The sequence below is a fragment of the Gavialis gangeticus genome, unplaced genomic scaffold, assembly GCF_001723915.1.
Source record: "Gavialis gangeticus isolate Ggan-Ray unplaced genomic scaffold, GavGan_comp1, whole genome shotgun sequence".
NCBI classification, from domain to species: Eukaryota; Metazoa; Chordata; order Crocodylia; family Gavialidae; genus Gavialis; species Gavialis gangeticus.
Window position 1 is genome coordinate 138,081,158 of NW_017729022.1, and position 27,517 is coordinate 138,108,674.

Here is a 27,517-nt window from a genome sequence, read left to right on the forward strand (position 1 = left end):
CCACCCCTTTCCTCCCCCCTCCACCTACCACAACAGACTTACCAGCTGGAAGCAGCTGTGTCCAACATGGTATAGGACTGCTGCCTGTTTAGTCTATGGCCAGATCTCCAAATTGGCTTTGAATCTCTCCAAATCGATTCAGAGGCTTCCAAATTGATTCAGGCCTTTTAATGCATCTCCCAATTCAATTTGGATTTGGAGATTTGGCCGCCAAATCTCCTCCAAATTGAATCGGCTACCAAAGCTTTGTACAGCCTTAGCGTGCAGTTCATGCATCTGTTGATGATATGGAGCTTTTCAATCTCCCTTTCTGCTTCCTTATACTGTCTGCAGCAAACTGACAGGTGAGCAAGCCAGCCTGGTCTTTATCACCCAATTAGAAAAACACTACCCTTTCTCCACACTACTTTAAACTGCTTAAACAGCTTACCAGCTAACCTGTTGATTAGCTCTAAAAGCCCTAAGTGGTCACCTGTCGGTTTGCCTATCCCAGTGAAATTGGAGAGAGAGATACATACACACAGACATCTCTCTGCATTAGCTAGCATACCACATTGTAAAAGTGCTCTTGACTACCCAGGAGAACTTTTAAAATCTTTTCTCCTATGCCTGAAGAAGGGTGTTTGTGTCCAAAAGCTTGCAATTAAAGATTTTTTTTTTGCAAAAATCTAGCTGGTCTAGTAAAAGATGTCACCTTTACCATGAGCCCAGATTCCATTATTATAACTATGTTGACTATGGATAGGATTTTTGCCCATATAATTATATCAGTGGAAGCCCTAGTGTGATACAGAGATAGTTTCTACATGGATAGATAATTTTATTTCCTGAAACCAAAAGGGCTATGAGAAATTTTATACTGGTATACAGTAGCATAATTAGAAGTGGGTGATTCAGCTGTAAGTCTTGGGAACTCAGTAAAGGGCATGTTGCCAAAATGAAGGAAGGAGCACCAGAATGGAAGCCGTGGGGCTCAAGGCTCTGGGTGAGGTGAGTTGGGAATTGTCAGAAACAAGAACTGAATTAAACCCTTCTTTAGCCCTGCAGCTGCTGCCAAATTAAGGACTTTGGAGCCTTGTTCACCATATAAAATGCAATGGTTGGAGGGCCAAGGGAGGACGAATCTCACTTTGGCAACAATACCTCCCCTTACAGCAGCATCCTGCCCCTAATTCACTCTGTGCAGCCAAAGTCTCAACCTCCCCTGCCTCCTTTCCAGCCCCAGGCTGCCAGCCTTATCAGGTATGAGTGCTGTCCAGGGCACAAACTACCAGTTCTGTCTCTGTTGGTATAACTGCATTCCTGATATGAGGGCTTGCTGCTTTAAAGCTGCAAACTTCCCAGTGTATCAAGCCCTAAATGAGGCAATAGTCATAAAAATGTCAACATCATGGCCAAAGACTTTTTTTTATCAAGATGTATGTTGAGAAATAAATGCTGATATTTTTGTGCCTCCTACTTCTCTAAACAAATGCCAGATTAATTACTTTGTTTGACTGAATGTAGTGAAATTTTCTCCCTACAGAAAATGCTGCATTGTTGAGAAACAATCCTCATTTGTATGCTCATCCTCATTGTTATTAATCTTTTGGTTAGCTGGTTTTGAGTAACAGCCTTTTGAGACTTTCAAAACTGCTTTTGAAACTGAACTTTTCTAGCTCTTAATTTTAAAATAAGCCTGTTTGATAGGTTGCTCCTTTAAGTTTCTTGGGAGGCTGCTGCTACACACCATCCAAAGCTTTCTAACTCTCAGCAATCAGCCATGTGAAAATATTCCAGAAAGTGTAAATGATAACATGGAGGACCATAACCAATTCTCTTAAAAATAATCCCTGGGGAGCTAGATAACAACTGGCATACAGAGCCTTCTACCTCTAAATTGCTGATTCAGATGTAGCCCAAAGAATTAAAGTTGCTATTTTCTGACAGATGGATGTTCTGTGACCTCAGTGGAAGGAGTCAGTGGTAGGTATCTGTCCAATTCCTAGTGGATAAAGCCATCAGCACTAACTAGCACCTCCCTGGAACCCTTAGCAAGGTGTGGCAGGCAGGTCCACCTCCCCGCTGGGTTGCGCCCACACCCCTGCACGCTGGCCTGTGCCACTGCCTGCTGCTGAGCCACTGACTTGGGGGGAGAGGGGAAGGGAGGAGGCAATGTCCCAGATACCCCAGTTTTTCTTATATTCACCCAATTATACTGTCACTTGAAGGCAAAGGCCTATGTTGAAGGCAACGAAGTCCCTGGTATACAGGGTGGGGGCTCCAGCTGCATCATTTTTTATGGCAGTGGATGGTCCTGTTTTGCAGTGGTGGGCCAGAGTGACCCATCTCAGGTCCTAGGCAGGCCAGTACTAGGATTTGGCTGTCACCACCTCTTCTTTTCCCTGCTTCTCAGAAATACTTGGCTGTGTTATGGCCCAGCAAGCTCTGTGCCACCTGGCCCCCCAGCCATATTCACACTGCAGTACAGCATGGCACAGTGCACCATAGCCCAGGCAAAGCTCTCATTGCTGAATGCCCTGAAGCTCCAGCTTTGCAGGCCAGATCCAATGGCTCTGAGGGTCAGATACAGCCCATAGGTTGTTGCCTTCTGCTTTAGGAGGGTTCTGTACTTCCTTCTGGACAGTGTGGCAAAGGTACTAGGTGGTCAGGAGAAGACTGCACAGACTTCAGCTGTGTCGGAAACTTGTGAGAGAAGAAGAGCATAAAGGTATCTACTCTACCCCTTTCCCCTCTTAGTTACCTAGGCAAGGATAAGCACAGTGTGGCCTATACTGTAGAGCTATGGGGGTTACCCTAAATATGTTTTGGTGATTTATGTGTTCACAGCCATTGGGGGAAAAATATCTGTAGTGCTTTTCACATCTGTCTTTTAGAAACTTTTGAAGTATCTATTCTCTTCCTGTTATATATATTCTTATAAATCCTCCCCAGAGCAGTTGGAAGTGTTTTCCTGTTATACACATAGATTTTATTCATATTTTTTCTTTCTTTTTTACCTTTGGAGACTTCTTTTCTAATCAGCCAGAAGGAAACGAATGGAACTACATTCTTGTCATGCTAATACCAAGTTTAAGCACCCACCAGTGTGTGCTAACAGAAATCCTGGTCACGTAATTAACTAAACCAGTAGCTCTTGTGTCCCCTAGATAAGTCAAGCTCCCAAAGCACATTGACTCCTGAATAGGCCACAGTCAATTCAAGCTGATACCAGATAGGCCTGGGTACCCAGAAGCTTCAGCCTTGAGAAGAGCAATAGACTTCAAGGCCACATTCTTTTCTACTTCCATTCTGTATAATTAGTCCTGGTTTCTTACCCATACTATTATGAAATCCTTCAGAGATAAAAAAAAAGATCAAACCATGGTCTAAACCTCATGAGGAAGAAAGCATTTGTCAAGACAAGCTCCTACCTGACACGGTATAAAGCGTTTCCATTTGCTGAAACTTTCAAGTCTGTAACTAGTTAAAGGTTACTCACAATCCTCATTAGAAGAGCAAAAACATAACTCAAGAGCCTGCACACTAGCTAATTAAAAAAATAATTGGCTGTTGGTTAGCATACATTGGCTCCTTGTAAATCCCTGCGGAGTACAGCTTGGTGTAAGATAAACTTCCTTCAAAGTGATAATTTTAGCTCTACACAAAGATATCAAATGAACTAAATGAAATATTTTCCACTAAATTCTGGGCTGCTCCTTTCTTTTATAATCAATATTACCATAAAAGTGATTTCAGATACAATCAGCTGCTACAGGAGTTAACACGGGTGATTAAAGGGTTGAAGGGTTCTAATAAAGCCATTTGGATTTTAAATAATACTAGCTCTTGAAAGGCTATTTTGGATACAACTTGGCTGAATGCAGGCCATGAGTTAAAATGCCACCCCCAATTGCTATATATCAACTGTAAATGCACAAGAATGCAACCCCCTAAATAAATCTTAAGATCTTGCAATGTAACAGAATTTTTAAAAAGCAGAAAAAAGCACCTGCCACAGGTTTTGCATTATTTTACCAAACAGAACACTGCAGAATACAGTCTCAGATCACCTCCTTCCTGGAAAACCCATGAGTGGGAGATTCTGCAAAGCTCCCAGCGGGGGGTGGGGGCGTCATATTATGATTATACACCACAAAGAGTCCTATTCCTTTCCCCCCAGACAGGCCCACTACTGTCATTGCCTGTTGACTTTGCTGATTTTTTTTTTATCAGACTCAGAAAGCTGAGCAATATTGCAAGATGCTAGCCTTGACTGCTTTGAAAGCATGGCTCTTTCAGTATCATTTTTTTCCCCCAGAATCCCTGCAGGGGTTGTATTACAAGTTAATCCTTTCTATTTCCCCCCCTCCCAGGAAGCATCAACAGATCGCTGATATTCTCAGTCTCTCACATGGTCTCGACTGTTTCCCATTACTCCCAGATGACCATTTTCATAGTTTGGCCCTCACCCTGTACCAGGACTTTAGAAAGGTATGACTGCAGCCATTCTGCTGTAAATTTGCCCTTTCACATCCTGTGTTGATTTTCTTAAAGACTCTATTATCCCATACTTTGCAAAAAAGAAAATAATACTGCTATTTATTAAAAACAATAGAGTTCACATAATTTCTGTTGAAAAAATAATATAACTCCCCTGTGTTCCCAAGGGTATGAGTGATGTAGAGTTCAGCTACGGAGTCGCTGTGTCATTCCCTTTCTAATTGTTTAAGAGATATCAGTATCTGAGATCTAACCCAAAACTCTTTCTCCACAGTCCTAGAGAATTGAGCCTACGATTTTAAGGACCATAATTTTCTGTCCAGAGGCAGGCAATAGGCTATCCTAAGAACAGCTGTTCTGATGAGATGGTTCATAAATAGTATAAAGAATGTGCATGTAGTTAAACTTTTGTCCATGTATCCAGGCTTGCATTTATCACTATCAGCATTAAGTTTTTATAATAAATTAGCCAGTTACTTAAAGTTTGGAGGCTCTGTGCTTGTGTTCTTAATCACTGTTCAGTTCGACTTTTTTTTAAAATGACACATTAAATTCTACCAATTCAGTGGAAAACGTTACTATTTAATCAGCAGTTTAAAGGGCACATAGTATTCTTTTAAATTTTGAATATATACAGTTAGATGAGAAATTGAGAGCACTGGGGCTTGTATTGCCAGTTATCTCCAGCAGTGATTTCTTTCATGCTTATGATTGTTATTAACTTTGGCCTGAGGTGCTAACCTGACAGTTAAAGAAATGGAAAAAGTACATTTAAGGAAAGTGGTGCTCCTTCACAGAGTACCACAGAGAACACTTTCCACATGGCAATCCCAGCAAGCTAGTCTGCAAGAGCTCTCCATGCGATACAAATTGATCTGCTGTTGCCATCTGCTGGATATCTCCTTGTACATTTAAATATGGCATAAGGGAAACTGATTTCCTAATAAGTACCTTAAGAGTGCCTCATAATGCAGACCACTTTCTTACAGCTTCTCTAGTATCTGCCTGAGAGCATGGTATGTTTTCGAATTACACAGCACACTGCTATATGCTAGTGGTAGCTATGTGACAGACTGCTGAATTATATAACCCATTTCATTTATCATGCACCATTTCTGGCACTCTGTCCACTAATCCACTGACACTCTTACCATTCCAGCCCCAAATGCTTGCAACTATAAAGATATTTAAATCTAGCTGCACTGATCCATAATTAACAACAAAATATACGCCCACCGTCTCCTCCCATCTCCATCCCACCCTCCAGATTCTATTCCATTTTGTTCCAATTGGATAGTGAGTGATGGATATCTCTCAGTGAGTGACAGATGCCATTTAGTTACGCCATTCATCAGATTTACTTAAGGTGTATTATCTTGTGATCCACCAAGGACAAGAAATAGGGGCTGTATTATCAGTGAAAAAGGAAAACTCGGGGGAAACCAAAATTGCTCCTATCCATAGAACACCTTTGGACATGAGACCCTGACATCATGGTAGTATTAAATCCATCTAGCCCCCTGAGCTGAATGAATGGTGCAGGGTTGGTCCATGGGCTGAATCCCACACAGGATCAGTATATGAGCCTTGTCCTGTGCCACCCCAATCTGGCTGCACACTGCCTCAATTCAGTCCTATGTCACATGCCTCCCTGATCCAGCCTTGCACTACTCACTGCCTGCCACCCTTATCTGGCCTCACACTGCCTCAATCCAGTCCCATGCTGCCCACTATCCCAATCCGGTCCCACGCTGCTCACTGCCCTGATCTGGCCCCATACCACCCTGGTCTGTCCATGCACTAACTGCCTACAAAATCCCACTGCATGCCAGTGCAATCTGGCATGCCGGAACACATTATCCGCCTCACAGAGCTCCCCAGGGGTCAAGAACTTTGGCAGCAGAGGAGCTGCAATTAACACTGCCATTGATCCCCCGACATCACATTTACAGACCCTAGGAAAGCCCTGCAGGCTGGATGATATGGCTCCATGAGCCAGATCTGGCCTGTGGGCTGGGGGTTGAGCATCTCTGTTTTAGGCCATTTATACAAATACACATACTCCTATATAAAATGCTCCTCACTTTTGGAGGTCCACACAGGCGGACCTGAGATACTAGGGTACTTGGTTTTTTATAGGCAGAAGGATTAAGACTCATTCCCTAATAATAAGGTAAAAGATCTCTAAATCCTCCCTGAATAATCACTTTATAAAACATGTGGAACATACAGAGCAAATAATGTTGCACTGTGGAATAGAGGCTCTATTGTTTGCAACACTGGGGGCTCTCAGATAGACAGTTTGCCAGCTGCCACAGGCATTTTTAACACCATGCCATTGAACCCTAATCTAATCTACTAGGTGTAATTGACAGGGTGTTAAATATGCTGCTGGTAGCTGATCACCTAGGGCTTCTAGGGTTGTTAACATGAAGCTGAGCTGATGTTAGGAATAGCAGGAAGTTTTTAGAAAATGTCTCTACTGTTGACAGGGCTTTAAAATCTGAAACACAAAGCGGAACTCAGGAGGGTGTGAATCCACCTAGACCAAAGCTGAGGTTAAAAATGCATTTGAACACACATTTACCCGAATAACCTTGCCTGCCTTGAACACTCCTGCTTCTAACACAGAGAGCCTTTTACAAGATATATAAACAATTCAGGAATTCAGGCTGAATTCCTGAACAAGGGATAATTAAGAATAAAAATACCAGGCTAAATTCTAGGAGTTATTTATAGCCAGAGGTGTTCTGGAACTAGTGTGTCACTCTGGAAATTAGGGCACCTCTGTCTGGGTTCACTTATGTGGGCTGTTGCAGCTAGGCCATGGTTTCACCCCTTCCTGTCTCCTTTCCAGGGCTGGACATAGGTCATGGGCGAACCAGGCAGCTGCGTGGGACCCAGACAGAAAGGGTGCCAGAAAACAGTATTTTTTTTGTCTGATCATCATTATTATTATTATCATCTCTGGTGAAGGAGGGCGTGATACTAAAAGTTCACCCAGGTCTGCCAGGAGCCTAGGTACAGTGCTGCTCCTTTTCTGCAGCTACTGCCAATGAAGGCACTAGCAGAAACTTGTGACTCTGCCCCACAACAGTAACTGAAGAGATGAAGGTAGATTCTTGTGCCTTCTTCATTGCAAAACAACAAAAAAGATTTTTTTTACCTCCCTGCCTGCCATCTGACACCTCCAGGGAAGGAATTCTACCTGATGTACACATCAAAGAGCTACTCAGCACAGCTCAAAAAGAAACTCCCATGGGCCCAGAGAGATACCCTTCCATCTTCAGCTCCCTCTGTGTGGAAATGAAGCTTATTGCCCTAACTATGGGGACTTTTTACCATCTTGTATCATCTGTACCTTTCCCAGAGCCTGATGAAGGGACTTTGATCCTGAAATCTTGCAGGAAATGACAATTTTCTTGCAATTTCCCAGTTGGTCTAATAAAAGGTATCATTTTGGAACCAAGAGTTCTAGTTTTTTGTATGTCTTCTTGTCTCAGACCAACATGGCTAGCAAGTACACCCCTTCTCCATTCTTCACCTTTATACACAGAGGCGAGGTACACTCTGACTCCTATATGTCTAGGAAGTCTTGAAATTCTACTGGTGGAGTCATTCCAAGATTTGTCATTCTCTTGGTCATTTCTAGCAATACTTTTCTTCTGAGTTCCAGTTCCTAACAGTTGCTGCTGAGCCCCCAGTTCAGCAAAGTATTTGAGCATGTGCTTAACTGGAGCAGTGCAGAGTGGATTGTGTTAGTTGGGCAGGACATCAAGGTGGATGAGGCTGGAACACTGGTATCAAACCAGTCCATGACAACTCCAGCCACTGCTACAACCAGGAGGGCCTCTAGGGCACTGAGGCAGACCCCGAGGACATGCCTACACCACCTTTGTGCTACAGCCATGTCTAGCTCCATGAAGCATGCCTACTCACTGCTGCTGCAGAGCAGGAATCGAATCCCTGAAAGGAGGAAATGAAGCCACATTAGACCAGTGGTAAGCTTGCATCAATAAGCATTCCTAAAACAGGGTACCCAAGGGTGGTTCTGGGTATGTATGCAGCGCCCATCTAAGGCAGCTACATGTCCTCATTTCTGGGAGTTACCATGCAAGGATCTGGCCTGAGCAAGTGGGCTTTCCTTCTTGGTAGTGCTTTTGGGTGCAGCAAAGAGGCAGTGTGGATGTAGACTGTACAGCCACTCTGTACCCTACTTCTGATCTTCTGACCCTACTTCTTCTGATCTCTTTCCATCTTCTCCTTTTTACTGGTGTTTTCCTTGTAGCCATTAAACCTGGTACCAATGCCTTAATTATTTTATCCTGCCAACAAAGTGAATAGGTAGGTACTTACAGCTCAATTAAAAATCTCCCATGATCTGCTTTTAACCTCTGTACAAAGACCAATTTAATCAAATATCCAGTCAAAAAGCTGTTGAACTGCATGTTCAGGGCATATACATTTCTCCTCAGACATCCGTCTTGACATAGCTAAGGCACATAATGAAAGACACAGAATTACCTGTTTGTGTCTTATTTTCAGGTGTGTACTTTGATTTGGGATAAAAATATGTTCAAGTAAATTCTGAATGGGTTTCAAAAATGACTTCTCGCCTGCCTCCCAAGCCGGTCTTTTTTTCTTAAGAAGGTTTTAAATCATGTACCTTTACCACTGTTTTCATGAAATACTCAGATGGAAGGTGTTTAAATGGAAATTCTCTCTGGAACCTATTATTTTTTGCAAAGCACTTAAGTATGTGCTTAAAGGTGCCTGTAGACCTGTACCACTTATGCTCCGACAGCATGTCGGAGCAGACCCGATTATTCGAATCTGCTGAAGTGTGCTAATTAGCATGCTCTAGAAACCTTGGTGCTTCTTGTATTCAGTGTCCCTGCATCTCAAAATGGCAGTGGGGGCAGTTTAACTAAAGGTTGTCCCAAGAGCTGTTCTAATTAAAGTGTCCTTACCCCCACCCCTGGAGCACATGTAAAGACGCAGTAACTGTTTTGTTTATGGACTGACTAATGCGTGGGCTTAAACTTAGTGATATGCACAAATGCTTTACTTAGTCAGAACTATAGTCTGCAGAGGCATCAGAGAATGAAAATCTACAAAACAGTCATTCTTGATTCACCTCAGAGCCTATCCAAGAATTGTCTGTAGCACTCAATTTATTGAGTTATGTATTGAGCCTATTTATGAAATGTGCTTCTCAATGTCTTTTTTGTCTCATTTGTAAGAAATTCAGAATATCTGTCCCACACTAACTTCCAAACCTGCATTTGTTCTAACACAGGGCTTTATTTTGAAAATTCAGAAATTTTCTTTGAATGAAGTTTCTATTTTGATTGAATGCACATGCAGTCTTTCTGTGCTGAATATGAAATTTAGGCCCCATTGTCCTGAATAGATGACACAATGCTTAATAATGAAGGGTGGTGATGGAGGGGGATGAGCACCAGTCCAAAGCACTGACTTGGGGTGTGTGGCAGGGCACTGTTGTTGCCTGCCACTTTAAGACCTGAGCCAAGCAGCCAGCAGGTGCCTGATTGCAGCAGCCATTTTAGATCTCTGGCTGCCCACATAAACAGGGCAGTTTGCTGCTGGCAGGCCAGGAAGCAACACTGCCTGACTGCAAGGCTTCTTGTATCATTCTGAAAGTAAGGGCATGAGCTGTAGGGGATGGTCCAGGAGGCTCCTGGTCCTTGGCATGACCTAACACTGCACCTTGCCAGGAGTGCGTGGCTTGGTGGGGCTCTCAGTGGCGTGGGAGCCCCCAGGAAATGCCAGGCCAGTTACCATCCCGGTGGAAGGCAAGTAAGGGCACCTTAACCCCAGCTCTCACAACTGGGCGGGTTACCTGCTAGTAGGGTTCAGAAGGCAGACCCAGGAGTGAGAGTGGGGCTATAGTCTCGGAAACCTGTCTTGAAATCCCCTGACTGGTCAATGCTGGGATCAGGACCAGAAGGGTCGAAGGGCCAGGGACCCACCATTAGGGACACCCAGATCTGAGGGCCTGGGTTTCTGACTGGCCTGGAGGTGAGGCCAGGGCCAGTGTAGCCAAAGGTCCCGGGGGACCACACCCATAAGGGGGAACAGATCAGGGAGATAGGCAGCCTAGAATGAAGGTGGAGTAGGCTGCCTGAGTGGAGGGAACCTGGTGGGGTCCAGACTGGAGGATTCTGGGGCCCAGAATGGGGCTGGGGACATTAACATCTGCAGATGCCATCTGTGAGGCTTGGGCTGCGGTGTAGGGGAGGAACAGACCCGCAGATAATGCCCCCTGGCATTGGGGCAAGAAATGGGTAGCCTCCCTCCTAATTAAGATCATTAATTAGATAACAACAAAATGTGGAAGGCATGAAGGCAGGCGGTTGGCCCAGAACAGGTGAGCAGGGCATCAGTAGATCAGTCCCGGAGAAGGCCCCCCGTTACAGGTTGGAGGTGGGACACACAAAAATACTGTTACCACTGCTGGCCTGGTGCCCCCACTGCCACTACCAGCAGTCCAGAAGCTGCTGTTGCTTCTGGTTGTTACTTTCCCCATGAGTAGTCAATGATCAAAGCAAATGACAGTGGAAGACATGATGCAGTTTTGCAACTGTTTTAAGTAGTCGCTGTCTCTGGCTACATATTTAGCATGATCATATAGGTCTTGATGACTCCGGTAGTGTTTTTTCCTGATATCCCATTGTATGTATTTCCCATCAGAAAAATCATTCCAATGGAAAAATCCTGTCCAAACTCATAATAAGAGCCCAGTGCAATGGAGCATCAGACCCACTATTGTGGTTTTATCTCTGAAGTGTTAGAACCATTACAATAATGTCATTTCTCCCAGCTTCTCTCTGACATGTCTACAAAGTCTAGATTTAAATGCTTGTAGGTGTTTAGCTTCTACTAATTTCACTGAGTTGGGTACCCAGATATTCATAAAAATTCTGTCCCTAATTTATTTGGGACTAGGATCATCTGCCATTTGCATAAAGGACCTGGTGCAATGAAGCTACAATTTCATTTAGGGTTTCAAAATAGTCATAGAAGAAGAAATATCTCACAGTATTCAGCAGACTTCCATATATAATATAACCATTGCTTAAGAAACTCAAATGCACTTTCTTCAGAAAGCTAAGCTTTCTAAATGACTTTTGTCCAGAACATTAGAACAATGCAAAATCCAAAGCAACAGAATTGTCCGGGAAGAATTAAAGAGGAAGCTTAGGAGCAGCAGCTTTGGATTCATGCCATGTCTCTGCATGTTGTAGAGATGGAGGAGCAAAGATAACCTGTCCCTCCAGCTGAGGTTTACAAAAAATAAGACTCCCTTTAAAAAATATTGTTACATTAAAATTCCCCTAAGAAGGCCAAAGGCAGCTGTTTTCTTAAGGCAAGGAAGTCAGGAAAAGGCAAGGCATGTAAAAACATCAGATAACTCTGGGAAAAACTTGGCTAACCTATTTCTCCCCTGTCTGAAACAGCTAATTTAGAAACATTTGCAGAGTTCTGCTTAGTAGAGGAACACTGAGCCAACGAATGAAAAGTGATACCCACCCTTTAGGCAGGACTGCTTCTCTTGATTGATTTTGGTGATAACTTTATAGCTCCCATTCCACACCCAGTGGGAGTGCTTCTCTGTGTAGCTGGGTGGTGCTGAGGCCTGTAAAGAGGCGAATGTTTTAGTAAGGCTCTGCACCTGCCACTTCATGACAAGATGCCCAGATTTTCAAAAGGGACTCTCATGAAAATGCTTCCCCTTAAAAAAAAATAAAGAAGTACCTCATGTTTCAGAATATGTTTGCTCAAAAAGGGGAAGGAAAGAAAAGAAGGCGGGGAAAATGGGGAATCCAGTTATATTTTTGTTCCTTGATATAAAATTCTCCGCATCCATCACTTAGGGTTATGGGGGATAACATAGTTCTATTAAACAGTACTTGAGCAGCTAGAAACTTTCATTCTTGTTTCTAGCCTCTCACCTGACATTGCATTATCCTAAGAGTATGGCATGGAGGTCATCTTGTACAGTCTGAAAAGGAGATATGGGGTGTTTTCTCTGAGTTGTATAGTTTGGTGGGGGGAGGAGAATAACAGGGGGTAAGAGAGGTTTAAAATTCTGTGATATGGTATAATTTGGCCCATTCTCAATGGAAAGAAAAATTGACCTTTGGAAGTATTTAACATTCTCATTGATGGGGACGATGGAGTTGTGCATGGGGAAGGGCAAACCTGATTGTAGACCAAGACATTACTTCTCTCCAGCAGTATGATAGGGTTTTAAATGGGGTACCAAGTGGTCCTTCTTTCTTCTCTGGACAGAGTGAGCTTGCTGCCCAAGCAACAACATGGGGTAGAACTCAAAAGCGTCCTATTACTAAAATCCATTGTCACCTACGAAATGGAGTCCTTCCCAAAATGCAGTGGCATACCAAGGGTCCTCGGTGCCTGGGGGTCAATGCCTGCATTTATACCCCACCCCCAGGATGATCCACACATGGAGTGGGGCCCGGGGCAAATCAGCTTGTGCAGGGCCCTGCCCCCCGTTCTACAGCACTTCCGCGGGGGAATTACCACCATGGCACACTGGCTGCAGAGGAGGTGTGCCAGCCAGAATGGCTGAAGAACATCACAACCTGCCAGGCAGGAGAACAGGTGAAACACAACATGTGGGAGGTGCCCCGTCCTCTCCGGCCAGCACCTCCCCCCAGGCTGGCACCCTGCTCCCCCCCCAGTGCGCCACTGCCAGAATGCAGTAGAAACCAGTTTTTCAGGGTTGGGATTCTTTGTTAGCAAATAAAGCTTATTTACTTCATGATTTCAAAATGTAAATAAAATTCAGATCCGGTGTGGAGATATGGTGGCCACTGTCATCTTGTGGTGTGTAGCTCAGCAAGTATGGGAAACTCATAGTCAATACAGCAATTCCATTTTCGGTAAATATGTTGAATTGAAGGTAAACTGGTGCTAGCATGTGGTGTAGACACTTTTGTTTGGGGTTTAACTCAATCATGCCAAGCTATTCATAAATAAAACTGAGATCAAACTACCCAGACAGAGGTTATTTGTAACCAATGGATGGCCAAATCTTGTTCGTATCATAAAAACAAAATTATGTGGGTCGACTAGTAATGTTGTGATGGGGTTCTGTGATCCCTTGATAGCCAGATGCGTCAAGGCACATAGCCTTCCTACCCTGCACATGTGAGAGTGCACTAGATCTTTGTAGTTGAAATAGTGCCCTCCTTTCTTCTCCCCCTCCATCCTAAGTATCCCCCTTGCGACCACCTGTAGCAAAACTGCACTGATCACACATATTATTAGATCCTGTGTGCCTACAGAAGGTGCCTTGTTATACCGTGTGCCTACAGAACCTGTTTTACTTGTTATTTCAAAGAGCTGACATTTGCATATATACTTGGCTAAATCCCATGCCCAGTTTTGTAGCTCCCAGAGCATCCTCTTCCCCAGTGAAATCAAAGGCAAGCAACTAAGCAGCACAAAAATGTACAGGACTCTCAGTAAATTTTAGGTATTGCAGTTTCAACTGACTACCACAAGGTGGCAAGGATGTGATGCTTTCTCCCTTAGTGCAAGCCCATAGCCCATGGCCTGTTTAAAATCCTATGGCTTCCCTTACTCTTAGCTAAAAACACACAAAACTGGGAGCTATCAGAAAATCATTGTCCCTCCCTCTGACAGCATCCTGCAGACAGCTCAAAGGAAGGCTAATTATATCCTTACTTCAGTTTCTGATTCATATAAGAATAATAAAAAAAACCTTTTAGCATTCCTCTGTGAGGAACTCAGGCTGCCATGAGAGCTTCTCCAGTCCCATGTGGAGTATCTGACTGCCATCTTTTATCTGTTACTGTTGCTTGGCTCTATCTACATTTGCTTGTGCACGTCACCACTAAGCACTGCAACAGCTAAGCAGCTATCAACCTTTTCACTTCAATTTCGAGGGGTCACATTGCACTGTAGAAGACAGGGGTGGACAATCTCTTTCTTCTCCCTAGAGAAGAATGAAGCCCAGGAGTAATTTATTTTTGTAACTTAAAAAGATTTCTCCTGCTTCTCATAGAAAAGAACATTGCAGAAATAAATGTACCAGGTCCTGGTTCTTCAGAGTGGAGTTATAGCCTTGAATTTGCTGAAGCAAATGTAAGACATATAAGACAATTTCTAACCCTCTCATTCCAATATGTTCCCATGCTTATGTTTTTCTGTTAAGTGCCCAATGTTCTTACCATTTTATTTTTACGGTACTTGATCTGGCATTCCTCAGCCTACCATGGTTCTCATCCAAAGTACATGGAAGTCACTGAGGGTTCAAGGTTTTCCACTGAATTTCCACTGAAAAATATTCAGCCAGCAATAACAGTACATACATAAATTATGTTGGTTCATTGTTAGTAATTAACTTATTATTTTATCGACTGGGTCTGAACGGATCATTCACTGAGTTGGTTTGCCTGTTTCAAGATGCCATTAACAATTTTGTTTTATGCATGAAGTAATGAGGTTAGGTAACATTATCCCTGTTCCACACCAGAAAGTGACATGAAAAATTGCTGACATATAAATTCAACCTTGCATACATCACTTTGCACAAGGCCTGTGACTCTCTAAATAGTAACTAGACCACTAAGAACAGGATAGGATTGATAAAGAAAACACAGATTACACCCCAGAGAAGAACACAGCAGATATGAAGAGAACAATTTCAGCGTGTGTGTTTGCTACACAGCATTCCGCTTTATAAGCCCAAGGTAGTGTGGCTAGGGACAGAAGTTACACATAAACTGGTTTAAGTGATCAGAAACTGGTTAAAACCTGGAACAGAACAGAAGTTCAGTGCACATAAACCAGTTTCAAAATGGCTGAACTGGTTTTAGATAAACCTGATTGAATGCAGTATCAGACTTAACTGATTTAGGTCAAACCAGTTTATGGAACTTCTGCCCTAGACCCCCTCCTGGTTCAAATTAAATCAGTCCCTTAGCATCCCAGCATTTTACAGCCCTGGGCTGTGTGCTGTCTGCTCCAGAGAGCAGGGCTGGCTCTGCTCCCTAGCTGGAGCAGTGAGGGCTGGCTCACGGGCCTCATTGGCTGGCTCACTGCCCCTCCGCTTCCCCTCAAGGAAACCCCTGGTGGGGTATGGGGCCAGGGAGCGGCGTTAAACTTCCCTTTCCCCCAGTATGGAGCTGTCCTGCCCTACTTACTTAGTGCTTGCTGTGACTGTATACTAAAAATCCCAGAGGCACCTGGAAGCAGGAAGAGGAAGTGATGAGCAAGCAACCCTGCAGAGTCTTGCTGCGAGTCTGGCCTGAAAATCCTAGAGACCTCAGGGGAAGCAGGAGGAGGATGCAAACATATAGCCCGTGCTAGCTATGTGCCAGAGAGCTGTGCTGTAGCACCCGCCAGCTTTTCCCTTGAGCCACTGTAGGCATGTGGCTGCATTTCCTGAATCAAAAGTGAATGTCTGTTTATTTGCTTATTGGTTCAATCTTTACAAATTAGACTATCCTGCAAAGACTGAATCAATTCATCCTTGGGCTTTTTAACTGTCTGTACTTAGCCCATGTGTTCTAGTTGAGCATTTCTACTTTCTTTAGCTTAGTCATGCTTTCTTCTGACTCCATAGGTGTGTTTTTATATTTAAAGTTGAGCCTCACTATTTCAATATGAGTAAGGAATCATTTGCAGTAAGGTGACATTTCACAACCTTGCTGCTACATGGAAAATTATATTGAGGCCAAATCTAGTAGACCATGTCAGCCATAGTACCTAAGCTTGCATAACATAGGCCATTTTAAACAATGAAAAGTATGGTCCCTTGTAGCCTTAAGAGTTTATTCAAATGAAATAGTCAAATAATCTCTGAAATTCCAAGTGGGGTTGGTGACTTGTGTGCCTGAAAAGAAATATTTTTTTCACACAACACATAAAATAGACAGTGAAGCTCAGTGCTACAGAAAGTTATTGAGGCCCAAACCCTGATAAGATTCAAGGAAACATTTGGACATCAGACATTTATGTGCTTGACAAGAATGTCCAGAACAGAGTTGTGCAATTAGATTTTTTGGTTTGCTAGCAAAAGTTCAAGATAGTTGTTTCAGACAGAATTAGATGTTAGTGTCTTAGGGTTGGGGAAAGGGAGGGCTTTTACCATTTTTAAAACTAAATATAGGTACATTTCAAAATGGAATATTTTTCACTGTAAAACAGTCAAAAATGCTTCATTTCAAGAAAGCCAAAATTATATCTTTTAATTTCTTTTCACTGGAAAAAAATTCCATGCAAGCTTGCAGATTATTTCTAGCAACCCAAACCTGTATTTTTTCAGGAAATAGGATTAATTTTACCTTTGGCTTCAATCCAGCCTTGAAATAGCTAAGACAAAAATAAAAGAAATAAAAAAAGATGTTTTAGAAGGAATATTTAACTGTACACATTAGTAATTAATGTACTTACCAACTACTGGGAGCTAGGATACAATGGGATAGATGTGATGTAGGGACTGCTGTAGCATTTCTTTCACCTTCTTTTGAGGTATCTAGTGCTGTGTACTGTCAGGTTGAAGACACTGGACCAGGCAGACCTTGGATCTGATCCTGTAGGTCCCATTTAGTGGCCTCCTTTGTAGTCTAATCATGTGTCTCTCAGTTTTTCACTCAAGTTTTGGAGGCCCTGCCAGGTTTTTGACCACAGCTCTCAAGCAAGCACAAAGGTTGAATTCAGTGTTAGGAAGATGATAATGAACTTCCTATTAGGCATCTGACAGACAGAAGATAAACTTTTATTCACTCAGCTGTGACCTCTGGCACATGTGGGCATGGGCTTCAGATTTCAAGTAGGGCCTTATTGGTAAATTCCTATTAAATTTCTGTAACATGGAATAGTCTGTCATACCGCAGCAGGAGTTGTCAGGCCTTTGTCTCAAGTTACAGTTATGAAGGACCCAAGGATATACTTCCAATTCTCCTTACCCAATACCAGTGACCTTTTCAAGGGAAAATCATGGGCATGTGAAACCTTCCAGCTCTCAGGATGGGCTTTGATTGGTTTTGAGAGTCAAATCCTCTGATTGACCATGTTTTGTTGCTCTTTACATTTGAATCTCAAAAAACAAGGGGATCAGCTCCCATTAGCACATAGGAGGAACATTACCTACTCCCCTTCAGCATCCAAATTGCAGCCATTTGCATTCAGACCTAGATAAAGGCAGTGCCCTGTGTCAGAGCTCTGTGTTTTCTGTGTGATCTGTTACTCAGACCAATCGATTTGTCCCTTTGAACCAGTGCTAAGTTATCATCAAATGCCTCCTTTATCTGGTTCCCACAGGTTGTGCTGCCAAATTGTCTACGGTACTGGAAAGCACATGTACAAAAGTAACTGGAAAGCAGACCCCACAGGAACAAAAGGATGAGAGGTTCCACTCTTCCAGCAAATGGAAAAGAGTGAGAGTGATACAGAAAAGCAGGAACACATGCACTGCCAAGCCAAAATCTCATTTTCATGGGAAGACTTTCCACTAGAGGACAGAGATAGATTAGGCTAGGGAAAAGCAGAGCCAGCAGTGTGGTTTGCTTATTGCCATGTGACATATGCTTCTCTTTTTCTCTCACTCCCTTCACCCATTTCACATGTCAGATTTTTGCCAGCACCTGTACAGTTGAGAATTCCTTTTGTAAGCTCAGTGACCTGGACAGACAGGCAGCTGAGATGTGTGCTTTTGTTTCCACATCACAGGTTGTCAATTTGACAGAGATAGCCTTGCAGAGTTGAGAAAGATATGCCATTTTAACTAAAAACTATTTCATTTTACATGGTACATATTGGACTGAGAGGAGATATTTTGCCTTTTACTTTGACAGTGTACATAGACAACTGCTACATTTTTACACTGCAAAAGCTGTGTTAAAATAAACAAGGGTCAGATACAAACCCACACTGCTAATGACATTTGCCTTTAAATAGTCTGTCTGCTCTTTTTGGTTACATAAGGACCAGAGAAGCATCTGTAACAGCCGACTTCTGTTTTTTCCATCTACAAAATACCAGAGAAATGGGCAAAAAAGAGAAAGATTTTTCATGAAATCTTAGAAAATAAAAACATACGTTTTAGTCAAGATTGTGTTGCCAAGTTTCAGCCTACAGCTTTCTGAAGCTAAGAAATAGAGCTCTTGCTGTACGGATTATAGTGAGAGAGTTGACAGACCCTCAGTTTTAGCCGCTGATATTCACTATGTACAGGAAACATTAACACACAGAAGCAATTCCACGTACACAAGCCATTTCATAAGCAATTTTCCTTTGCATTTTTAAAGGAAGGAATATGAGATTGTAAGGGCCAACCTCTATTGCAATGAACTTCATTTACCCATTTATACCTCTGCAAATGGAATGCTAATTTGGTATGCTATCAGCTCAGAAAGGTCTTGTTTTACACCCATGTTGCACTGCTGTGAATGGCAAGCCCCCTGACAAGGTGTACATTACTATTGTATCCAATCCACAGAGTGTAACAGCTGTCTTGTTTGTTCAAACCATAAGTACCCATGTCTTTAGCTCTGAAGGCTTCCCAGTTCAAGCTGCGATGACAGCTGTCATACAAGGCCATGACCAATTTTTGTTGACTGGGTAGAAGCATAAGCATTCTGATGGCAGTGGGACGGTACCCATTTAGTTCAGTCTTGTGATACTTTTGAAAGGTACTTTCTAGTTATGGAAACCAATGTTCTCAATTTCCTGATGAAGAGGTGGCAGTCATATTAGCTTTCTTCTTGCTGTCCCACTCTGAACAACAAAAGGAATCTTGGGGTCCAATCACCCATTTTTCTCTCTGCTGAGACTTACCTACAGATACCACCTAGTTGTAGTCACAAGAGACCTTTACCCCATCCCTTAAATAACCCTGTGTTACAGAAGGCAGGCATTGGTATTAGCTGACTTCAGAATAGTGTTTGATGTGCAATTTCAAATAATTCCTGTATTTTCTGTCATGAAGTTTGACAGTGTTAAATGCAATTGGTCTAGACAGGCATTTAAACTGTCATTTCTCTGCTGTAACAAGAGAGCACACCACTGTATCAAGCACCTCTATATGCTGTATGGAATGCTCCCCTTACAAAATGATCCTAGGTGCTATTATAGCCTATAACAGAGTGGTGCTCTTACCCATGCAAATGAATATTTTAAGGAGGGTTGTGGAGAAGCAAAGCCTTTGAGGTTAGACAGTAGGAAGGGAGGCAAAGGATCTGGGTTATACCCTTAATTGTGCTATCAACTTCCTACATGACCCTGGATAAGTAACTTACCCATAATAGAAGCATAGATTCCCACCTATTAAGAGGAAAGCAACATTCAGATTCCTCAAGGAGGCATTGCAAGGCTTAATTAGTGTTTGGAAACAGATCCTCTGTTGATAGGCACAGTAGAAGTGAAAACTATTAGCAGGGTAAACATTACAGACTTTTTAATATGCTTCTATTCACTTGTGCATGGTGCCAGATCAAAAACTGTGAGGACCAAGCCCTCATTTTATATGCAAAATGAATTACTACTTCCTGAACAACAGCACCTACTCCTCAGTGATTTCTTAAAATTATTTGGGGCTTATATGGGCTATTGCTCTATAACCATGGCCTTGTGTTTAGGCATTACAGATGCACAAGATAAGCCCAGCCTCAGAAAGCTTACAGCATAAGCAGAGTTAAATGTATCAACCCTTGATGTAGAGAAACCACCTGTAAAACTAGGAGAGCATTTGGCTTCTTAGTCAACCCTTTCACTGAGACTTGACCATAAAAATTTATGCTATGGAGGTGGGTCTCCTATTTTGAAAGGTATTTATATGGCCACTGTTACTGTGTTTTTTTTATTTCTTAGACTTATTCCATTCTATCCAAAAGGCTCAGACCTGCTTACAATAAACAACCACCCTCAAACAACACCCAACCCCCCCCAGCACTCCAAGGCCCTTCAACCAGTGCCTCTCTACCCAAACCCCAAAACAAGCAAGCCCTTCCACCAGTCCCAACCACACCTCCCAGCTGTCACTGACACCCAATTACAAGAATCCTTTTCCTACCCCATCCCCACTCCCCTCGTGCATGCCCTCACTACCTCACATCAACCATAGGCGAGATTCCCCACCCTTCCCTTCAAGGCCACATTTCCTCTCCTCCAGATAAGGTGAAGTAATTCCCTTCCTCTCCAACCCCTGCCCCCCAAAAACAAACAAACAAACAAACAAAAACTTAAGTCCTTCCCTCTGCTCCCCACAACCAGAACAAAAATCCCCAAAGAACTTCCCCACTCAAAAAAAGACCAACCTTGCCAAGGGGCAATGCCAAAGGATACCCCTTGGCATCCCTCATGAGCAACACGTGCCCATAGAAACCTGCTGGCATGTAGGGCCTGCAATCTGGCAGGGCTCTTCTCCCTCCTTTACAATGGTGCTGAGGCTGGGTCCCTGTCCTCCCCCCAGAGTGACAAAGGAATGACGGTGGCTTGTCAGTACAGGGAGGCCTGCTGGCTTTGGGACCTGAGCTGCTCACCCTCTGTGGTTCCCTATTCCACAGAATGTAAATGCTCCCTCAAAAGGTAAGGGCTAATATCCGTATTTTATAGATGAGGAAACTGGGGGATGGAGTTTGCCATATTTGCTCAAGCTTGTGCAGAGAGAGAGTCTCTGGGGGCTTAATGCACAGAAGACTAATTCACAGGCAAAACCCATGCTAATGCACTAATGCGCAGTAGATTTAGTGTAATATGTATTAACGCCCTAAAAAAGCATTCATTCACACTAATGCACAGTAGCGCTGATTATGGTGCATTGTTAGTACCTGTCATTGGACATGTGGATGCACCTTGGTAGAATGAGACAAATCAGGGCTGCATGCAGGCTAATTTGCTCTCACCTGGCTCTGCTTACTAGAGTATCCTGCTGGTCCTGATTATCTACCTGCCTGAATGTAAGTAGCAGACTTCTCAGTATTTTCAGGCTGCTCAACATACCTTAGATGCCTCTGTAGCTCCTAGCTGAGTCAATGTCTAGTTCCTAGTCTGGCTCCTGGCTTCTGCCCTTGCTTGTCTCCTGACTTTCTAGTGCACTGATGCTCAATCAGGGTTTCCCAAAACCCTGGGGCACCTTGACATTTTTTTCAAGGGTGCCATGGGGTAAATGCCACACAATGATAGCACTATTAGGTGTGCAAATGTGAGTCACAAAATAAGCTCAGAGATTTCAAATACAAATTCGAAGTGTTAAAAACAATCAGGCCTGTTGTGGTCTGAGTTCTCTGCAACAGAATAATTGCTCTATTATTTTTCTGTGTGTTAACTCTGAAAATAGGATCGAGTCCTCCATTCTTTAAATATCCATAATCCCTATTGAAGTCAATAGGAATATTTCATACACATGGAACATAGAAGTAGGTTTACATGGATAACTTTTAATGTCTACTCTGATGAAAAGGTTGACAGCTACTGCTCTAGTGTCAAACCCTGACCATCAACCCTCACCAACCCTGACATAGAAGAGTTTTGTGTTGAAAGTACATGCTTATTAAAAAAGAAAACCATCCAGTCCCTTCCCCTTGGGCCACCAAACAGTTCTCTCTTGATTACCATTGTTGTTTTACCAAACATATATATAGCGGTGGCACCTGGAAGCCAATTAGGTGCCATACACTCGTATACAAAAATTACCCATAGATTCCAACTAAATAGAAAAGACATGACATGTAAGTGGAAAAAAAATTGAGCCAGGGCAGGAAAGGTGATTACAAGTTTAGTAGTCAATGCCACTCCTAGGATAGACCTATGCAGCTTCCCTAAAACACCTGGAGTGTCACCCTCTAGCACATCCTGCCTCTCTTGTTCACCCCGTGTGCCAAATCTGGAGACAAGGTGGTGAAAGCTGCTCTGAGGGCACTTCCCTCCACTACTACCCTGGAGACTTGCCTCTAACATAGTCAGACTGACTTCACTACATCATTTCCAGGCTTGGCACATGCAGAGTAGGAAGAGGTGGACAAAGTGAGACACAGCAGTGGTATCCTTCTGCCCCCCTCCCAAACGTGGGGTATAAACAGAGACGCAGTCAGTCAGGAGCAGCAATTATAACTAGAGCTAAGCTGGAAATAGTTTTCTTGTCCCCCAAAAATGTTAAATTACAAAAGTTTTTCATCTTCCACATGAGGACAAATCTGAAACCTATTAGAATGACCTGGTTCAGAGCAGAAACTTGAACCTGGATCTCCAACCCCCTAGCCAGGGGCTCTTATGGCCTGTGACTGCCAGGTTCAACAACTGAAGTTATTTTATTTCATGTAATGAACTAACTAGTCATTGTACTTACTCCTTTCATAGCATAGGGGTCAGGATGGTGCCCTGCAGGGAACTGCACCTGGAACTCCCATGGGAGTGTCATGACCAAGAGGCTATAGAGTATCTCTCCCACCATAATATGCACCTAAGAAACCTACTGGTGTTCAGAGGATGGTGTTATCTAAGGGTCCTTACTGGATTTAATCACCACAGTTTTAATCACAAGAGCTGGCATCAGATTGTAGTTTGTTCTATGTATCTAAGCAGAGGTGCTCTTTGAGGAGTGGCTCAAAGGTGCTGGTCAAAACTGGTGGAACTGAAGAAGCACATTTTCTTCAGTTTTTCCCTGATACAAGCGGCCTGGACCACCTGCATTTCTCCGCAATACATGCCTTATGCTATTCTACTCCTGTCTTCTCAAACAAGCTAGTTAAATTGGTTATGGCTTCTTCATTTTAAAACGTATGCCTTGACTAGTACAGCATGCTCCTGTTATCACATTAGCTGGAATTTCCCTGTGCTCTGTTTTACTTTCAGTAGGTTTCAGATCCTGCTTTGTTTGTGTGAAGGTCCAGAGGCCCATATGGTGCCCACAGTGCAAAATTTACACAAACATGCTCCAAAGTGCTTAGCTGTTTCTGGATGTTAAGCCTGCCCTGTTCTCTTCTCTGAAGCATCTCACTACTGTCACTGTTTAGCGCTTCATGTGCTGCAGCTATAGGGCTAGGGACAAACATTACACTAACTGGTTTAAGTGATCAGAAACTGGTTTAAATCTGTAACAGAACAGACATTCAGTGTGCATAAACCAGTTTGAAAATGGCTAAAATAGGTTTGAGACAAACATGTTGAATGTAGCATCAGACTTAACTGATTTAGGTTAAACTGGTTTATGCAATGTTGGTCCCAGGCCCCTTCTTGGTTTAAGTTAGACCAGAGCCCTCCAGCATCCCAGATGTTTTGTAGCTCTGGGTGGGGCTCTCTGCTGGAGCAGAGCAGGGTTGGCCCCTCTCCTTCCTAGCCAGAGCACTATTATTGGTTTGACTGGCTGAGGGACTGCAGAAGCTACCAGGCTTCTCCCTTCCCCTCCCTCCTTCCCCACTTGCTGCTCAAGCAGGGATCTCCCCTCCTGCTCCTCTCCCATGGCAGGGACCCCAGTGCTGGCACCCAACATCTGGTAATGCTCCCTTCCTCCCCATGCTAGCTAATGTTGAGAGGTGTTTGCGTGGGTCTCCAATTTTACTGGAATAAAGGCAGACAGCTAGTGGCTTGCAAATGCAAATGAACCCTGCAAATAAAAAAAGCTTGAAACTAATGGGAGAGTTGTTTTATTTTGTAGGGCTTGATGGGCTGATAAACTTTGTTCTGACAAACAACCTGCTGGGTGCAATCTGTCAGTCTTTGGGAAGGGGGGGAGGCAGAGAAAGGTGTTAGAAATGACCTGTGTTGCAGACAGTTTGAAGAAGCAGGGAGACAGAGACTGAAAACCTCAGTATCAACAGGTGCAGGGTCTGGCAACACTCCCACCCCTTGAGCAGCCAGTGGGGAAAAGCCTGGGACTGCAGGCAGGGTTTGGGTTTACACCCCTCCCTAATTAGTGTCCTGCCAGGGCCTGGCCTTTCCCCATACCCCTTCAGCTCAGTACTATGGAAGGGAAGGGAGGGATGCTTTATCACCCCCAGCTTCTAACCTGAGCCACTACAGGCATGTGCCTGCATTTCTGGAATGAAAAGGGAATGTCTATCCACCTCCAAATCAGCTCAAGCTTTGCAGATTAGACTAAACTGCAAAGATTGAATTTTTTCAGGCTCAGGCTTTTGAATGTCTATCCCTAGACTAGGAGTCTGGCAGTTCCATCCAGATCATGCAGATTTTTTTTCATGTCACTCTAGAATAATTTGGCAGAATACATCTTTGAATGTGGCAACATCAGAGAGACATAGAAATATTTTTTATCCAATTTGCAACATAAAATGAGGTATACCACAGGCAACACAAACTCAGGTATACCACAGTAAGACTTGTATACATCTTGCTATATACAGCAACCTCATTGCCAGACTGCTCTGTAGCACTTTGTTTTTGCTGTTGGAAGGCTTTGTTACACAATAAGGTAAACTCAAAATTAAATCAGAATTATCAGTCTGAGCCCTAATAGCACAAGAACGGATAGGACACTGCATATCTGAGAATTATAGAGATGTTGTCATCTTCTCTTAGCTTTTGGGTGTCCCAGACTCACCACACCTACTCCATGTACCTGGAAAACAGTGGGATTATTTGAAATGCTGATGATGCTGAAGCACCGGTGAAGCATTATGTGCTTTGTCAAATCTGTCAGCATGCAAGTGGCCATACCATGCAATTGGGTTAAGTGCTCTAATCAGCAAAGCCTTCCCATAAAGAGTAGAATTGAGGTTTCTAGCCTGTGGGAGTGCCCCAGTGTTGCAAGCATATTCATCCTTTGTTTACTAGTTGCAAGGCCCAGCAAAGCAAGCAGAACCCTGTCCCATAGACTTTATAGACAAATTTTCCCTTTTACCCTGCCTCCCAAATAATATTCAATCTATTTCCTTCTGTAGGCTGAGAGTATTGAAATAAAAAAGCAAGAAAAAGTTGCATAGATGTCTGTTCAACAGTTTAAATAAGCATGAATATAATATTAACAGAGCCATGGAAGTCACTGGGCTTCTTTATGCTAAAAAGCCTGATCCAAGTCCACTGAAATCTTCATTGCTCTCTGTGGACTTTGAATCAGAGCCTGAAAATTTTATTAAATTGAAACCATAGTAGTAATGTCTAGCTCTTCTCGAGCACTTTTTACCAGTAGACTTTACAGCACTTTGCTGAGGAATTAAGTTGTTTTTTTCTATTTTACACTTGGGAATAACCAAGGCACAGAAAAGTGAAGTGCCTTGCTAAAGGCCACCTGTAAGGCTAAACTAAAAATAGAACCAAAGGGCATTTTTAAACGTGCTCTGAGATGGGGGCATTTTAATTAGAGTGGCTCTTGGGAGCTGCTCTAATTGAAATGCCCTCAGTGTCTTGTGTATTCAGTGTCCCATGTTTCAAAATGGCAGTGAATGCTTTAAGTAAACCTTTTTTGACTAGTTTAGTTAAAGCACCCCCATCGTCATTTTGACATGCAGGGGCAGTGAATATGAGACACTGCAGCACACTGGAGCTAACCAGAATGCGCCAGAGCACATGTATAGGTGCCCATAGGCACTAAACTCCCAGTTCATGATGTCAGAGACCATCTGTCCCTCCTGTATTTAGAACCTATTTCCAATGTTTTTGTGCTGTGCTGAAAACCAGACTGTAGCTAAAGAAAATAAGTGAAACTAGCATGTTTGCCAAAACACCGTGTGTGTTCATGGTTAAGCTATGATAAGTGTTTCTATCCAAATCTGAGATGACCATAGAAATTGACTTGTATGGTGATCTGTTACAAACCTGAAACTTAGACATACAGCCACAAAGTATGTTTCATTCAAAACTCTTGTTTTTTTTAAAAAACCCCCACAAACAATGATCCCTGGGGATTTCTCCCTACTCATCCTATTGCCAATTTTGTCTGGTTTACTTTTTCATGTGGTGGGATCAAAGATTTTCCTTTTTGAAAGAGAAAGTTCCTATTTTCTAAAGTTAATTACAATATAGGAAAACAAAACATTTTTACAGATTTTTTTAAATGGTCCATTTTTAAAAACGGTAGAACAGCACTGTTTTCAGTTTCTCTCAGCAATTGTCATGACTTTTTTTGGTGACTATTTTTAACCAGCTTCCCTCTAATCTTATTTGTTATAAGTCCTAAAGTTCATCAACCAGCTAGAAAACCTGGTATACTTTTGCATAACTTCCACATCATCTATCTATGCATTTGATAATAAATGTGAATTTGAGTAGTTTGACTGAATTCCACTTTGAGGTTTGGGATTTGCTTCAGTCATATAACCAAAAATTAAACCCAGGACCTGCAGACCTACATGAACTTCAAGCAAAGACAGCATCTGAGTAAATCCCAAACAGGCAAAACCTACAGATGCTCCTGTGATCACAGTTCTTTTGTATATAATCTACATACCATACTTAAAGCAAAGACATCTTTAACATATGAGTCTCAGGAGAACATATGATACAAAAGTTCAGCGAACAGAGCATTACAAGACACTTCCTCCCAATGCCTGTGAATTCCAGTATGGTTTTTGTATGTGTTGATGATGTATAATTTTCTTTCCAGCATCTAGAAAACTGAGGACATACTGTTGCCTTTTACCTTAGCAGAGGAAGAGGAATCCTGCTGATATTTTTGTTGTAGGAGGGAAAACTCCTTACAGTAGACTGCAGTTGGGCAGATGACCTATGTGCAGAAGTTTCAGGATTTTATCATAAATGACCACAAAACAGATTTATATATCATAGTCTAGTGAAGGAGGACTACACTGTGACTGGACTTTGCCCTGTGACTTTTCCTTGCCTACCCACCAATTATCCCCTGTATGATACCTGTCAGACTGAAAACTGGCCATTCCTCTCTCTCAGTGCATCAGAAATTTATTGTGAAAAAAAATGGAGGAGAGGGAGGTCATAGGGAATAGTCAGTTGTGGCTAAGATGCTCTCTAATGCATCAAGAGAATTTGATACCGGCATCAATGCTAGTGGCAATGAAAGTGAACAAGCATATAGAAAACAAGCAAG

At 42.8% G+C, this 27,517-nt stretch overlaps 1 long non-coding RNA gene across 1 annotated transcript in view; it reads right to left on the minus strand.

Annotated features, from left to right (window-relative positions):
* LOC109296723 overlaps window positions 1–27,182 on the minus strand; it is a 59,387-nt gene extending 32,205 nt beyond the window's left edge. The window contains exon 1 of the long non-coding RNA XR_002097034.1: window positions 27,095–27,182. This is a non-coding gene — a long non-coding RNA (uncharacterized LOC109296723). The remainder of the gene's footprint in view (window positions 1–27,094) is intronic.
* Window positions 27,183–27,517: the final 335 nt, after the last annotated feature.